A 14456-nucleotide genomic window follows, 5' to 3' on the forward strand; every position below is an offset into this window, starting at 1 on the left:
GGGAAGAACAAGTATTTGATACACTGCCGATTTTGCAGGTTTTCCTACTTACAAAGCATGTAGAGGTCTGTAATTTTTATCATAGGTACACTTCAACCCCCCCCCCTCTTGGGGGTGGAAAACTCCCCAAGAGAAAGCTAGACAACTTTAGCCAGTTAGCTTTGGGTGCTTGGTTGGGACAAGCATGCATTTTTGGCAGGCAAGCTGCAAAAGGACGAGTAAGTAACAATTCCCCATCATTTATCAGTGCAATTTTAATGGCCAACTAGCTGAAAATGTTTGAGAGGGTTTATCTAATGTTCCTTCGTTAGATGTTAGATCATCCTTCTCTGGCTAGCATTCGTTGTTGATCTTGCATAACTGAGGGATTAGGTTTGATCAATAGGACTGTACATTTCCCAAATGTAAGAGGACTCCCAAGTGGTGTTTACATATTTGCAGAAATATTCAGGTGTATTTTGTGACTTTTGGCAAATGTGTTCTAATGATCTAAAGTCACACTGTTGCAACTGCCTGTAAACACACAGTCCAGTTCAAAGTGAGTGATGGCAGGCCTGTGTGCAAATGGCTTGTTTGCATAAAGGCCTATTGTAGCTCTGATTGGCTATGGCACAGCGGTCTGCATAGACTCTGGTCCGGGATGAGACAGATGTTTTTATTATGTTTTATTTACTGTGTCTATTAATTGTCCAAACGCACGGCCGCTTTCCCACTCTAAATTGCTAATGAATTTTCACAAGTGCCTTAGTATACTAAATTCCCAAACATTCTAAGAATTTATGAAAACGTGAAAATGGCTCATAAGTGCTCACTTGTCAGATTATTTTTTTATTTTTAAGTGTCATATTCTTCCTGGGGTCTATATGAACAGATTTCAATAAGATTTCATGTCGCTAAAATGCTGTCAGTTCCACTTTAAGTATACATGTCTTTTTTTAAATGCATACTGTATCCAGCTCATTGCAAAGCGGTGTGTGACGCACTGATGAAGACTGCTTTCTGTTGCCTATGCATTTGCTGTTTGATATGCTGTAGCAGCAGCTTTTGCGCTGTCTGACAGATTTTACGCTCAAAGGCTCTGTATTTGTATGCTGTAGGCGTTTGATAAGATACATAACGAATATACTGTACACACGGGCCAATTTAATTCCACAGAATTATGTAAATTAACCTATAGACCGATAAGCATGATCAGTCAAATGTATTTACATCGGCTGGTATTTCCGTCAATGAATAGGCAAAAAAGTATTATTTCGCAATGGCATTTTTTCTTCTTTTCCTGGTGCCAATTTTATTTATCTGCTTTTCAAATTTTTTATCGTCCAAAAGCTGGCTATTATCGGCTAATGGAAACCCTGACACACACACTGCTCGGAGCTGGGGTACTATGCTTGAACATTTTAAATTGAGCCATTCAAATGTGAAAGCTGTAGCCTACACATGCCACACAATATAAACAACAAGATCTGAACATGAGTCAGAAGTCAAGGTTGAGACTGAGTGGTACAGTATGTGTATATTCAATTACAGTACAGATAGTAGTGGTGAAGCTACAGGACACAGCATGGGCCTCTACCTGACTGACTGACAGATGTGACCCTGCTGGGAAGGATCTGAAAGAACTGACCTTCTACTCCACACAGAGGAAAGGAGGGAGGAGATAAAAAGAAAGGGAGAGAGAGAGAGAAACGAGAGAGAGATAAAAAGGCAGGGTGGTGCCTCAAGCTGGGCTGTCTGTGGCACTTCCATTGGCCTACTGAAATCCCTCACAGAGTGACCTGATGGGGTGATCTGGGGGTGGTGGGTAGGATGAAGGGCAGGAGGGCAGGCGGCATTAGGAGTGGTGATGGGATAAAATATGAGCCTTGCTGCCCCCGCATGCTGCCTCTGACCGCTGCCCCTGGAGCTGTGGCCTCTAAACCCTGTGTGTGGCTGCAGCCTGCAGCTCTGGCCCCCTCCAGGACAGACAGTGCCCTTTAGAATGTGCCACAGTGTATCAGTGACCGTTCACCCTCCTGAGCACAGTAAACACAGCTGACAGAGGAAGAATCTCAATTGCATACTCCTCGCGTCCTCTCTCCTTGCCTTCTTCTTATAACCCATTGGAGGAGAAGGTTAGCGGGGAGGGACCTCTGGCTTTATCATCCAATGGGTTTTGAGAAAGAGGCGAGGAGAGAGGACGCGAGGAGTATGCAATTAAGATTCTCCCAGGGTCTAGCGAGACTAGAGAGAGGAGAGCAGGCCCAGAGCATGGCCAGGGTTGGGCCAGGGATAACAGGAGACTAGGGAATGCTTTAAACTGTTTGAAGTAGGATAAAAGAACACAGAGAGAACAGATAAAGAGGGATACAGTATAAGGCACTCAAGGCAGACGATGGACACTGACCAAAACAGGTGGTAACAGACACAACAACCACAATCAGACTTTGCAGCTCGTAATTTCTCAAATATGTATATCATTTATAATTTCTGTGGCCATCATGAGGAAACACAATTAACTGTCACAGAATGAAGCAGTGTCTCATGACATTAAGGAGCTCAATGCAACTTGTTAGGATTATGCATTATGCAAATACTCTCCTAAGAGAAATGTCTTTGAGGGAGTCTCACCTTGAGCATAAAAGTGTGGCTAAATGAATGGATGTCACACTGCGAGACGAGAGGAGAATTATTAACTTATCATCAAGGGCAGAGACACTAGTGTAACTGAGAACCAGAATGTTTTATACAAATGAACAGCCTCACCTAAAAACAGCAGTCAACCTTACCGTCTGTAAATCTATATGGGTGAGGTTTTCTACACAACCCCCCGAAAAAAACGACAATGAAGGTCAAATGTAGAAGGACGGGAAAATAAGATCTGAGAGAAAGTTGAAATCAAAGAGAGACTGTAAGAAGAGCATAATGCCACATTGATGGCACAGGCAGCTGAAGCCATTTGGTGGAACAGCAAGTGAGAATTAGATTTGTTTTCCGAGAAGTAATAAATTCATGTCCCAATAGCAGCTAGAGCACAACCTAGTACACCAACACAGCCAACTCTCAGGAGCGCCTTCCATAACCTCTGCCATGGTGGAGAGAGAGAGAGAGAGAGAGAGAGAGAGAGAGAGAGAGAGAGAGAGAGAGAGAGAGAGAGAGAGAGAGAGAGAGAGAGAGAGAGAGAGAGAGAGAGAGAGAGAGAGAGAGAGAGAGAGAGAGAGAGAGAGAGAGAGAGAGAGAGAGAGAGAGAGAGAGAGAGAGAGAGAGAGAGAGAGAGAGAGAGGAGAGAGCGAGAGAGGAGAGAGAGAGCAGAGAGAAGAGAGAGAGAGAGAGAGAGAGAGAGAGAGAGAGGAGAGGAGAAGAGAGAGAGAGAGAGAGAGAGAGAGAGAGAGAGAGAGATAGTCAACATGGCCCGTGGCTTCAAAACAATTAACAGGGGGGAAAAATTCTAAATTCCAAATTGCACAGCATTGGCATTATACTCGATTCACTTGACATGAATGATATAGGGATACATGTGGGAGTAACATCCTTCAATCCAGGGGCTACCATACTGTAGTGTAAGGACAGTAAATGTTGTAAACCAATTTAACACGAGCAATAAAAGCCCTGCCTCATTTCCCTTGACAGTAATTAGAACAGGGTGCTACATTCAGACAACAGTTGTGATACTGTCTATTCAGGACAGCAGGTATTCTACCTCCAGCTTTGACCTGGTTTACTAAGCTATGTAGTGAATCTTAATGAGGGAGTCTAATACAGCTAACACTAATGAGCTCTGTACTGTTCTGTACTGTACTGTCTGTTTGAAAACAGTCCAGGTCAGATCAGGTCACTCCCAAGGCAACGTAACTAGAACTTGAAAATAGAGAAAAGAGGGAAAATATAAACACAGTACACCACAGAAATGAATACTCCCGTTTAGGGTTGCATATTTTGGGGAATATTCAGAGGTGGAAACTTTCCGTGGGAATTAACGGGAATATATGGGAATTCATGGAAATATTTGGAAATTAACAAAAATAAATGCAAATTAATATTAATACCATTTAAATGTGGATGTTTTTTGCATTGGATATATTTACCATATCATATGGAGACAGAAGAATAAACCTTTTACCTTCGTTTTTTTAAGGATTTCAGAACTGCAGTTTCCTCTGCTTGGAGCAACAGTGAAGTGGGCAGGGCAGTACGGATTTCTTCTCTTACATCTGCAGAGTCTGAACATCAGACAGGATGGCATTGTCTCCCTCAATCTGTGCAATGGCTACTGCTATAGGTTTCAGGAGTTTCAGGCTGCTTACCACTCTCTCCCAAAATACATCATCCAGGAGGATCCTCTTGATGTGGCTGTCCATATTGGCAGACTGTAATATGGCCATTTCTTGGAGAGACTCCTTCCCCTCCAGGAGACTGTCAAACATGATGACAACACCACCCCAACGGGTGTTGCTGGGCAGCTTCAATTTGGTGCTCTTATTCTTCTCACTTTGCTTGGTGAGGTAGACTGCTGCTATAACTTGATGACCCTTCACATACCTAACCATTTCCTTGGCTCTCTTGTAGAGTGTATCCATTGTTTTCAGTGCCAGGATATACTTGTGGAGCAGATTCAATGCATGAGCAGTACAGCCAATGGGTGAAATGTGAGGGAAGGACTCCTCCACTTTAGATCAAGCAGCCTTCATGTTCGCAGCACTGTCACCAGTGCAAAAAGGTTCACTGCTATAAGCTAAATTTTTTGATGAATTTAATCCAAATTTCCCAAATTCCAGGGCTTAACTTCCCACTGAAAATTTCCAGAAAAATTCTGGAAATTTACCCGGAAAGTTTCAAACCCTTTGCAACCCTACTACCATTCGATTAGGCTAAAGCCGTGCCTATGTAGTCAGACAGAAGCTTCACATTAAACAGAGCCAGCAGGAAAGTGAAATGGCTTGTAAAAGAGCAATGTACCGCGTGTTTCATAATAGTGGGCTGTTAATGTCACTGGGTCATGGACATGTGTGATGTTGACTCTTACCCAGACAGGACTCCCAGCACCAGGTTGAGCATGAAGAAGGATCCGATGATGATGAGGGGGATGAAGTAGAGCCAGTTCCAGGTGTTGCCTGAGGCATCGTTGGCCTGCAGAAGCACAGAGAGAGAGGAGGAGGGTAGACACTTATTTACATTGAAGACGGTGCTTATCGGAAGCTTCACATTAAACAGAGGATGAAAAATGGGGATGAAAAATGGTAGCAATAAACAAAACCGTCTTCTTTTGGTGTGCTACAAAAATTCCAAGATCTTGTTTAATGCCTATTGCTATCAATATGATGACGTAATGACAAAAACTCCTCCATGTGTATTTTAACTGGAGGGCTGATGGCTGAAACAAATGAATTACTTTCCTGTGATATTCAGATCTACGTCTCATCCATGTTGTCAGAGCTGATAGCCCACCCCCTCTCTCTCTCCCTCTTGCTCTCTCTCTCTCCAGCTTACTCCATCACATCCCCATTCCCAGCGACCACAACCCCCGACCCCCCTTTCTTTCTCCATCCACCTCTTCCCCTCTCCAAGATCCAACTCTATCAGGATGCAAATTCATGGCAGTGACGCTAAGAGTAACAGAGAGAAGCGCTGGTGTTTATGAAGCATGTAACACTTTACAGATGGGCCAGATCTTCTCCTAGGCCATTTCAGCGCAGCCCAATGTATATCGTCTGTAATTGCGAGGGACCTGGGGCTGCTGAATCAGCAAGCGAAAACACATACAAATTGGTGTTTCACACATCCCTCTTCCACCTCCTCCCACTCCCAGCTGTCTCTAAAGCATCTGATCGACTGGATAAACCACCACGCCCTTCAACCATGAATGTTTAGCTATGCATCTATTCTGCAGGGCAATATTTTGGCAAGGGAAACACATTAGTAGCAACCTCAGATATGCCAGTTTACTGTATATACTATGAAATGCAAGTACATTTTATTCAACGCTTTTAAAGCTTTTATATGCTTATGCTACAACGTGATAAACATGTTGTAAACGTAGATGTGGGGGTTAAGTTGAGGGAGACATTATGCTCCCCAGCATGGCTGGCGCACACACTACATGTTGGAGAGTTGCAAGCTGTGAACGTCCTTGGGACTGAGCCAAGATATTACAACATTTTTGGTGTGTAGAGATGTTTTTCTGATTGAATTACGACAACTGTACAAAAAATATATACAAAAACATGTAAGAAGAGGAAAAAGCAAAAGCTTTATTTGAAGTTGATCCAGTTTTTTGTCTGTCAAGAGGTTTATGAGAGCCACTCCTCTCCAAATCTATCTACTCTAAAAAGGCAGGCTTTCAGTAAACTCTCTTAGTTGATATCCCTAGATCATGACATTCAAAACGCAAGCCCCGAGAGATATTGGATTTAATGCTAAGAGGGCAGTTTTAATGTCAGTGGGTCTTGGTTTCTAGGTGAAAAACCTCCATGATGATGAAGTTCTAACAGGAGCAGATAGTTAAGCAATGTTTGCCTGTGTGTGGGGATGAACAAGAGGCTTAATGGAGAAATGATAGCTTTACTGCTGTAATGGACACAATCCACACCTATCTCAGAAGAAATCAATGGGTCCCATTGGAAATACAGTCAATAAAAGCTTTATGAGCTTCGAGGGAAAGGAATGGAGAAGGGAAGGTAGGGGAGCCGAGGGGAGGAGAAGGAAAGGTAGATTGAGGGCGAGGGGGGGAGGGAGAAGGGAGAAGGGAAGGTAGTAGGAGAGCGAGGGGGGGAGAGGAAGGTAGGGGAGGCGAGGGGGAGGGGAGAAGGGAAGAAGGCGAGGGAAAGTAGGGGGAGCGAGGGGGGGGATAGGGAAGGATAGGGTGGAGGCGAGGGGGGAGAGCGGAAGGTTAGGGGAGCAAGGGGGGGAGAAGGGAAGGTAGGGGGAGCGAAAGGGGGAAGGTAGAGAAGGGTAGTGGGAGCGAAGGGGGGGAGGGGAGACAGGAAGGTTAGGGGGAGCGAGGGGGGAGAATAGGGGAAGGTAGGCGGGAGCGAGGGGGGTAGAAGGGAAGGGTAGAGGGAGACCGAGGGGGGAGGGAGAAGGCGAAGGTAGGAGCGGGACGGGAAAGGTAGGGAGAGCCGAAGGGGAAGAATAGGGAAGGTAGGGGGAGCGAGGGGGGAGGGAGAAGTGAAGGTAGGGGGGAGCGATGGGGGAGATAGGGGAAGGTTAGGGGGAGCGAGGGGGGAGAAGGGAAGGTTAGGGGGAGCGAGGGGGGAGGGGAGAAGGGAAGGTAGGGGAGGAGTGGGGGAGATAGGGGAAGGTAGGGGAGCGAGCGGGGTTGAGAAGGGAAAGTAGGGGGAGCAGGGGGGAGGGGAGAAGTGAAGGTAGGGGAGCGAGGGGGGGAAGTAGGGAAGGTAGGGGGACGAGGGAAGGGTAGGGGGAAGCAAGGGGGAGGGGAGAAGGTAGGGGACGCGAGTGGGGGGAGATAGGGGAAGGCTGTAGGGGAGCGAGGGGGTGAGAAGGGCAAGGTTAGGGGGGGGCGAGGGGGAGAAGGGAAGTTAGGGGGAGCGAGGGGGGAGAAGGGAAGTTAGGGGGAGGACGGGGGTAGGATGAAAGGGGAAGGTAGGAGCGAGGGGGGAGAAGGGCAGGTTAGGAGGGAGTGAGGGGGAGATGGGAAGGTCAGGAGAGCGAGGGGGAGAAGGGAAGGTAGGGGAGCGAGGGGGGGAGAAGGGAAGGTAGGGGAGCGGGGAGGGGGTGAAGGCGAAGGTAGGGGGAGCGAGGGAGGGGGAGAAGGAAGGTAGGGGAGCGAGGGAGGAGGGAGGAGAAGGGAAGGTAGGGGAGAGCGAGGGGGGAGAAGGGAAGGTAGGGGAGCGAAGGGGAGAAGGGAAGGGTAGGGGGAGCGAGGGGGGGGAGAAGGGTAAGGGGAGCGAGGGGGAGGGTAGAGGAAGGTGGGGGAGCGAGGGGAGAGGGGTTGGGGACTGAGGAAGCTGGAGCTGAAGTCATCGCTGGTTTCTGTGGCCTCCTGTGGTGAATTGGATCTGTATGTCATAGTGACATCCAAACCCCCACTGCAACAATGCTTATTCTGTCATTTCTCCACATAAGAGATCTAGGGCCCATATTGTTTTCATGACCCCTGTGAGAAAAGCAGAGAGCCTTTGTGGAGGCTCCTCATCAATTATTAAACCTTATTTCAGCATTAAAATATATTTCTTTCTCCATGTTTACGGCACAGTAAAAATTATTATTATTTTCAATGTGAAGAAGTCTACTGCTGAGGGCAATTCCATCGCTGAGAATTAGCTGAGACGTAAGCAGAAGATAATAATCTGTGATGGTGGGTTTTTTCTGCTAAAAGGCACTGCATAGATGTTTAGTCAATAAACTCTGAATAACATAATGCTACCGCTCTGATCAAATGATCAGAAGCCTACTTAGCAGCTTTTACAAATGAAGAGGTGCAGTAAGGTACGTTATTTCTCCAGCAGTCATGTAATATACAGATCCCTGTTCAGATCCCATTGATATCTACCCAGAGATGGGATATACAGTATACACTCCCCTGATCAAACACGGACATGCTTTCTCTTCCTGCTGAAAGGCATTGAAGGATTGCCTGTGAGATGCTTACACATGCTAAACTCCACCACAGGCATGTAAGACAAGCATGCTCCCCCTGTGGATTACATTGACAGGAGCAAAACAGGCAGGAAAGACACTGTACTACAAAGAGAAAATCCTTTCTATGGGTATATAAAGGTGTTTCACTTCTTCCCAATCAAATCAAACCTCTCCAGATGAGGCTGTACATCACTGTATGTACTGAACCATTTCCAGCTACCCCAATGCACTGCCACTGACTGAATGAGCACAGAGACAATATGTGCTGGGTTAATGTGGACATGCCTGACGAGAGGATAACATGCTGAGCACGCCTGATGACGAGTCTGGGAAAGAGCAGCCAGCTACTGTACTGTAGCACACCAGACAGACAGCCATTTTACTACTGTCCTATTTTACATCGTAGAAATCCAACCACGACAAAGACTGCATCGAACCACACTCGTGATGATATCTATCATCTATATACCATTGTTGATGTGGTAGCAGCAGTACATTTGGGCTGTTAAATTAGAGTGTGGGTTCTGGCCCATGGACAGATGGGAGCAGAGGCATATTGACCCAAAGTTCTCCTTGTGTTCAGGATAACAGGATTATGTTGGAGAGAGCAGAGCCGGGGTCTGACAGGCAGGCTGGAGGAGAGGAGCATTTGTTTCCCATTATCCCCTGGTCTCCTGCAGCTAACGCTCGCCTTCCCTCTTCTCAGCTCCATTCTTTCTCATCAGGTCCCCCAGAGAGAGAGCAGCAGAGCAATAGACCGAATGGGAATACCATTTCATACAGCCGGAGTAGTGTGTGTCTCTCTCTAATATAGGCGAGGGCAAGGAACACCCTGTTACAGAATTCAAGAGCCCATACAGAGCAAAGACAATTTTCATTGTAAACATGCATTGGAAGTTGTGACTTTTACATTTCAGCACCATGGACAGAGACACGTGAAGCCATGTCTTTCCCAATCCTGCCGTCTTTCTCACTCTGTCTTTTGTTACCGGCTGCTGTTGCACCAACGAGCTAACTAACACACCCTCTCTGTTGCATGGGGTCATTTTAGATTTCAGCACCATGGACATAAAATATTTGGCTATGTTTGTTTTCCTATCATTTTGTTTTCCCATCATTGCTTGCAGTCTATGAAAGAGTCAGGAGGAGACTATTCCGTTCTTCTACAAATTATTTTGTCACTGCTGCCCCAGTGCAGTAGCTAGCTAACCCACCCAGACAGGCGGGGCTCTCTGTTGCATCTTCATCCATCTCTGCTCCCTGAGGGGCTATTTCTAATCATTTAACCAGTGATTAATCAATACAGCAATGTGACTAGCAAAACAAGGAGCAGCAGGCTGGGTGACACAACTGCACAGAATAGTGACTGGACTTCTATTTACACAGACTCAACAGTTTACAACCAACACCCTCCCAACAGGTTCATATGTCCAGCGAACTAAAGGAACACACGTAAAGTTACTAAATAATCACATACTAGTAGAGTCTAGGCTACTTATTATATCATTCCTTGAAATGTTCCCCCCCCCCCATGACAGAGGCTAAACACATACATGTGTCACAACAGCAGCTGGTGACAGATGAACAGAGATGTGGACTTTGGCTTAAAGAAGAGAGGGAATAGAGGCAACAGGAAACCCATAAACTCATGAGCTTCACCTAAAGCCGTCACCCCAAAAGCAGCCATCAATCCAGGGGAGTTAGCGTGGTTTTAACGGTGAACACATCACAGCATTGAGGACAGTGGTCATTCAGAGCGTGGCAGCAAATGCATTGAATGGCTTAAAACCGGGGAAAACATCAGGAAAATCTGATCTGTTCTCATCAGTGAGGGTAAACAGGACAACTGAAAATGTTGAAAGAATTGGCATTTCTTGTGAAAACATGGCAACGGAGATTGAGAGAGGACAAATCTGGTGACAGACAGATCTAGATGGAGTGCATCTAGATGGAGTGCATCTATCCCCTCCTCCCCTCTGCCTCCTCCCTCCCTCCGCCTGCGTTGTAAACACAGTGTTATCCGTTGCCAGGATTCCATCGGAGGAACTGGAAGAGAGCCCTCTTTTTACAGGTGGTTTGGAATATATATATCTGAGTCCCATGGAGCCCAGTGCTGTGCTGTGCTAGGTCCCTCTCTCCCGGGCCAAGCCGCTACCTGACCTTTCTCTATCTGGGCTAGACTGGACTAGACTGCACTGGACCTCACAGGAGGGAAATCAGGGAAATATACAATGGATGGAAGACATTTTAGACCCATTTTTCACATGTTGAGCATGTATTTTGTCTTGCAGAGAAAAGCTACAGTAAAACACTGCCCTGTCACCCTTGACATTTTAGAGCTAACACACACATCGGCCCAGTCTCCCCACTAGGGAGAAGGGAGCAGGCAATAGCATGGTATCACTTTACATCAGGCTGGAGGTACTGTACACAGAGGAAAACAATTGTGTTCATCTGAGAGAGCCAGGCCTGTAAACACAGCAAGGACTCTCTCTCTCTGCTGCACTGCCCTTTGATAGGGACAAAACAGCACTGTGCTACTGCTATTGTATCAGGGACCTTTTAATTCTATTTACCGGTACTACTGATGGCTTTTGATTTCTGAACTTTAAATATTATTCATCATTAGTTATATTAGAGACACGAGCGGTACCATAGCCGAGGGGCTACACCAGAAGTGAATGGATAGCTGTAGGAGGAAGGTATATGGGTGGGTGCAATTAAGCTTGGAATGTACTGAGTGTAGGGAAAACGATCACGTGGCAGGCATTGGTAAGGGGAGAGAGCCATGGATTAGTGAGGAAGGGGGTTGAGGTCAGGTCAGGTCCCGTTAAGGGAAAAGGAACAATTTATTGCCCGTATCACTTAGTTTCCAGCCTAGCAATAAAGATACAATGTTAAGCGAGAAGGAGGAAACTCCACCCAAAGTGAGGTACATATACCACCACAATAGTAAACATGTTTTTGTCGGTTCAGCTGTTCGATCCTTTGGGAAGAATAAACTTGGTTTAAGCTTTCATAGTGTCCGTCAAGTTCTTACTCTGATAATTAGAACCTAACACTACATAGAAAACTGCTCATCTTTTCTGCTCATAAGCCCACAGAGAAGGATATTTATCACCAGGAGAGCAGAGGACTGATGGGATTAATAGGGAGAGAAGGGAACACGAAAAAGATAATTCAGTGTCAGTTTAGTAGTCTTGTGATGTAGGCTGTGTGATTTTGCTATCTATTGGAAATATGCTAGATTTGTGTATGCTAAATGTCATAAAAAAAGCATAAATATTTATGATCCTTCTATATCCATACATGCTTATTTTTTTTTTTACCCCCCTTTTTCGTGGTATCCAATTGTTAGTAGTTACTGTCTTGTCTCATCGCTACAACTCCCGTACGGGCTCGGGAGAGACGAAGGTCGAGAGCCATGCGTCCTCCGAAACACAACCCAACCAAGCCACACTGCTTTGCGCGCATCCAACCCGGAAGCCAGCCGCACCAATGTGTTGGAGGAAACACTGTATACCTAGCGACCTGGTCAGCATGCACTGCGCCCGGCCCGCCACAGGAGTCGCTTGTGCGCGATGAGACAAGGATATCCCTACCGGCCAAACCCTCCCTAACCCGGACGACGCTAGTGGGTTAACTGCCTTGTTCAGGGCCAGAACGGAAGATTTTTACCATGTCAGCTCAGGGATTCGATCCAGCAACCTTTAGGTGTTACTGGCCAAATGCTCTAATCACTAGGCTACCTGCTGCCCCAATAGGCTAAGAGAATGATGAGCGGATGTCGTCAACCTTCTTTTCAAAGTGGTTGACAAAGTCGTCCTCAGAGAGGGAGGAGGGAGGGGGTGGAGAACTAAGGAGGGAGGAGAAGGTGGAAGAGATTCTTAGGGTTAGAGGCAGAAGCTTGAAATTTAGAGTGATAGAAAGTGGCTACAGCGGATACAGAAGAGGGTGGAAGGATGATAGGTCCTGCGGAAGTTTCGTTTTCCTCCAGGTTCGCTCAGCTGCCCACAGCCCTGCCCTGCAAAGCTCGCAATGAGTCACTCGGCCACGGAGAAAGAGGGGAGGGCCGAGCCCGCCAGGAGGAAAGGAGACAGTGCAAGTCATAGGATTCGGAAAGGGAGGAGAGAGGCAGAATCAGGAGACCGGAGAAGGATTTAGCAGAAGGGAGAGATGATAGGATAGAAGAGGAGAGTGTAGTAGGCAAGAGAGAGAGAAGATTGTGACGGCGCATGACCATCTGGGTAAGGGCTGAGTGGCTAGGGTTGGAGGAAAGTGAATCAAAAAAGGAAACAAAGTAGGGATCAAAGACCTGGACGGGGGTTGCAGTGAGATTAGAAGGCGAGCAGCCTCTAGTGAAGATGAGGTCAAGCATATTGCCTGCCTTGTGAGTGGGAGGGGACTGGGAACAGGGTGAGGTCAAAAGAGTCAAGGAGGCGAAAGAGAGAGTTGGAAAGAAATGAATAGGAGGCAGACGTCAGGAGGTTGAAGTCACCAAGTACAAAGAGCGGTGAAACATCATCAGGAAATGAGCTTATCAAGATGTCAAGCTCCTTGAGGAACTCTCTAAGGGCACGTGGTGGGCGATAGATGGCAACAATGTTAAGCTTGAGTGGTCAAGTGACATCATGAAATTCAAATGAGGAGATGGACAGGTGAGAGAGGGAGAAAAGAGTAGACCTGTGCCACCACTGCGACGACCAGATGCTCTCGGACTATGAGACAAAACGTAGTCAAATGAAGAGAGAGCAGCTGGAGTAGCAGTGTTCTCTGGGGTGATCCATGTCTCTGTCAGGACCAAAAAGTCAAGTAGCTGAAGGGCAGTATAAACTGAGATTAAATTGGGGTTCTTGACCGCAGCTCAGCAATTCCAAACGCTGCCAGAGACACGGAATTCCACATGGGTTGTGCGCGCAGGGTACACTAAATTCAAAGGGTTGCAGCCAAGGTTGGGGAGCATCTGTATAGCCTACAGGGAGAGAAGTGAACAGGTATAGAAAACACACACATAGTTCCCAAAGCTACAAATGAGCAAAATGAGATCATCTGAAAATAACAAGGTAAGAGATACTGAAGTGAGAGAGTGGTATGGCGACTTCCTCTCTTTCCTTCCTCGAACAACTCCGCAGAACAACTCCGCAGAACCGTGTTAGTTTTGCGATGAGACCACCGCTGACAAAACAGGGGAGAATTAAGTACTAGTACTAATTGCTAATTGCCTTGAAAAGATGAAGAGCACACCTCCCAGTACTAATTGCTGATTGCCTGGGAGTGGAGAAACCACTCCACATCCAATACAGCCACTGATTACCAAAACAACAACAGTCACAAATTGCCCTGCCCCTTAATCCTGGTTGATCTGTCAACAATCATTTGCAAGTTAATAGCAGTCAGCAGTTCACACACCAAGTAGGCTACTGGGAAGACAGACAGCACTTAAAGTAGTTGGCCTGCGCTAGCAAAAAGACAGTACTAGACAACAGCAGATAAAGACAAAAATTATACTTATCACTCCTGGAGATATCAGGCGTCCTGTAGCTCTGGAATTAAGCACTATTCACTACTGATAAGGCTTAAAAAGACAGTGAATAATTTGAATCAAATTCTAATCCAAAGGCTATGTCTAAATATAGCTACATGAACCGTAATTGCTCCCCATGGGCATGTAATATTAAAGCAATGTAGACTATGGAGGGTTTTAGGCACATCCAAACGTTTCACCAAAGCTGGACAAAGATCCAATGTAAAGAGAAACGGGGAATGTCCACTCACCGTTCTACTGCTCCCAAATGTAATATTTTATAAACATCAAGGAACCTTTACAGATCTCATTCTAACTTCTACAGATTTAGCAGACGGCTCCACAATTGCATTGC

At 46.3% G+C, this 14456-nt stretch overlaps 1 pseudogene; it reads right to left on the bottom strand.

Annotated features, from left to right (window-relative positions):
* The window catches only part of LOC111973906 (voltage-dependent N-type calcium channel subunit alpha-1B-like), a 139981-nt pseudogene that overhangs the window by 74505 nt on the left and 51020 nt on the right, over window positions 1–14456 (bottom strand).

Source organism: Salvelinus sp. IW2-2015, linkage group LG15 (assembly GCF_002910315.2).
Source record: "Salvelinus sp. IW2-2015 linkage group LG15, ASM291031v2, whole genome shotgun sequence".
Lineage (NCBI taxonomy): Eukaryota > Metazoa > Chordata > Actinopteri > Salmoniformes > Salmonidae > Salvelinus > Salvelinus sp. IW2-2015.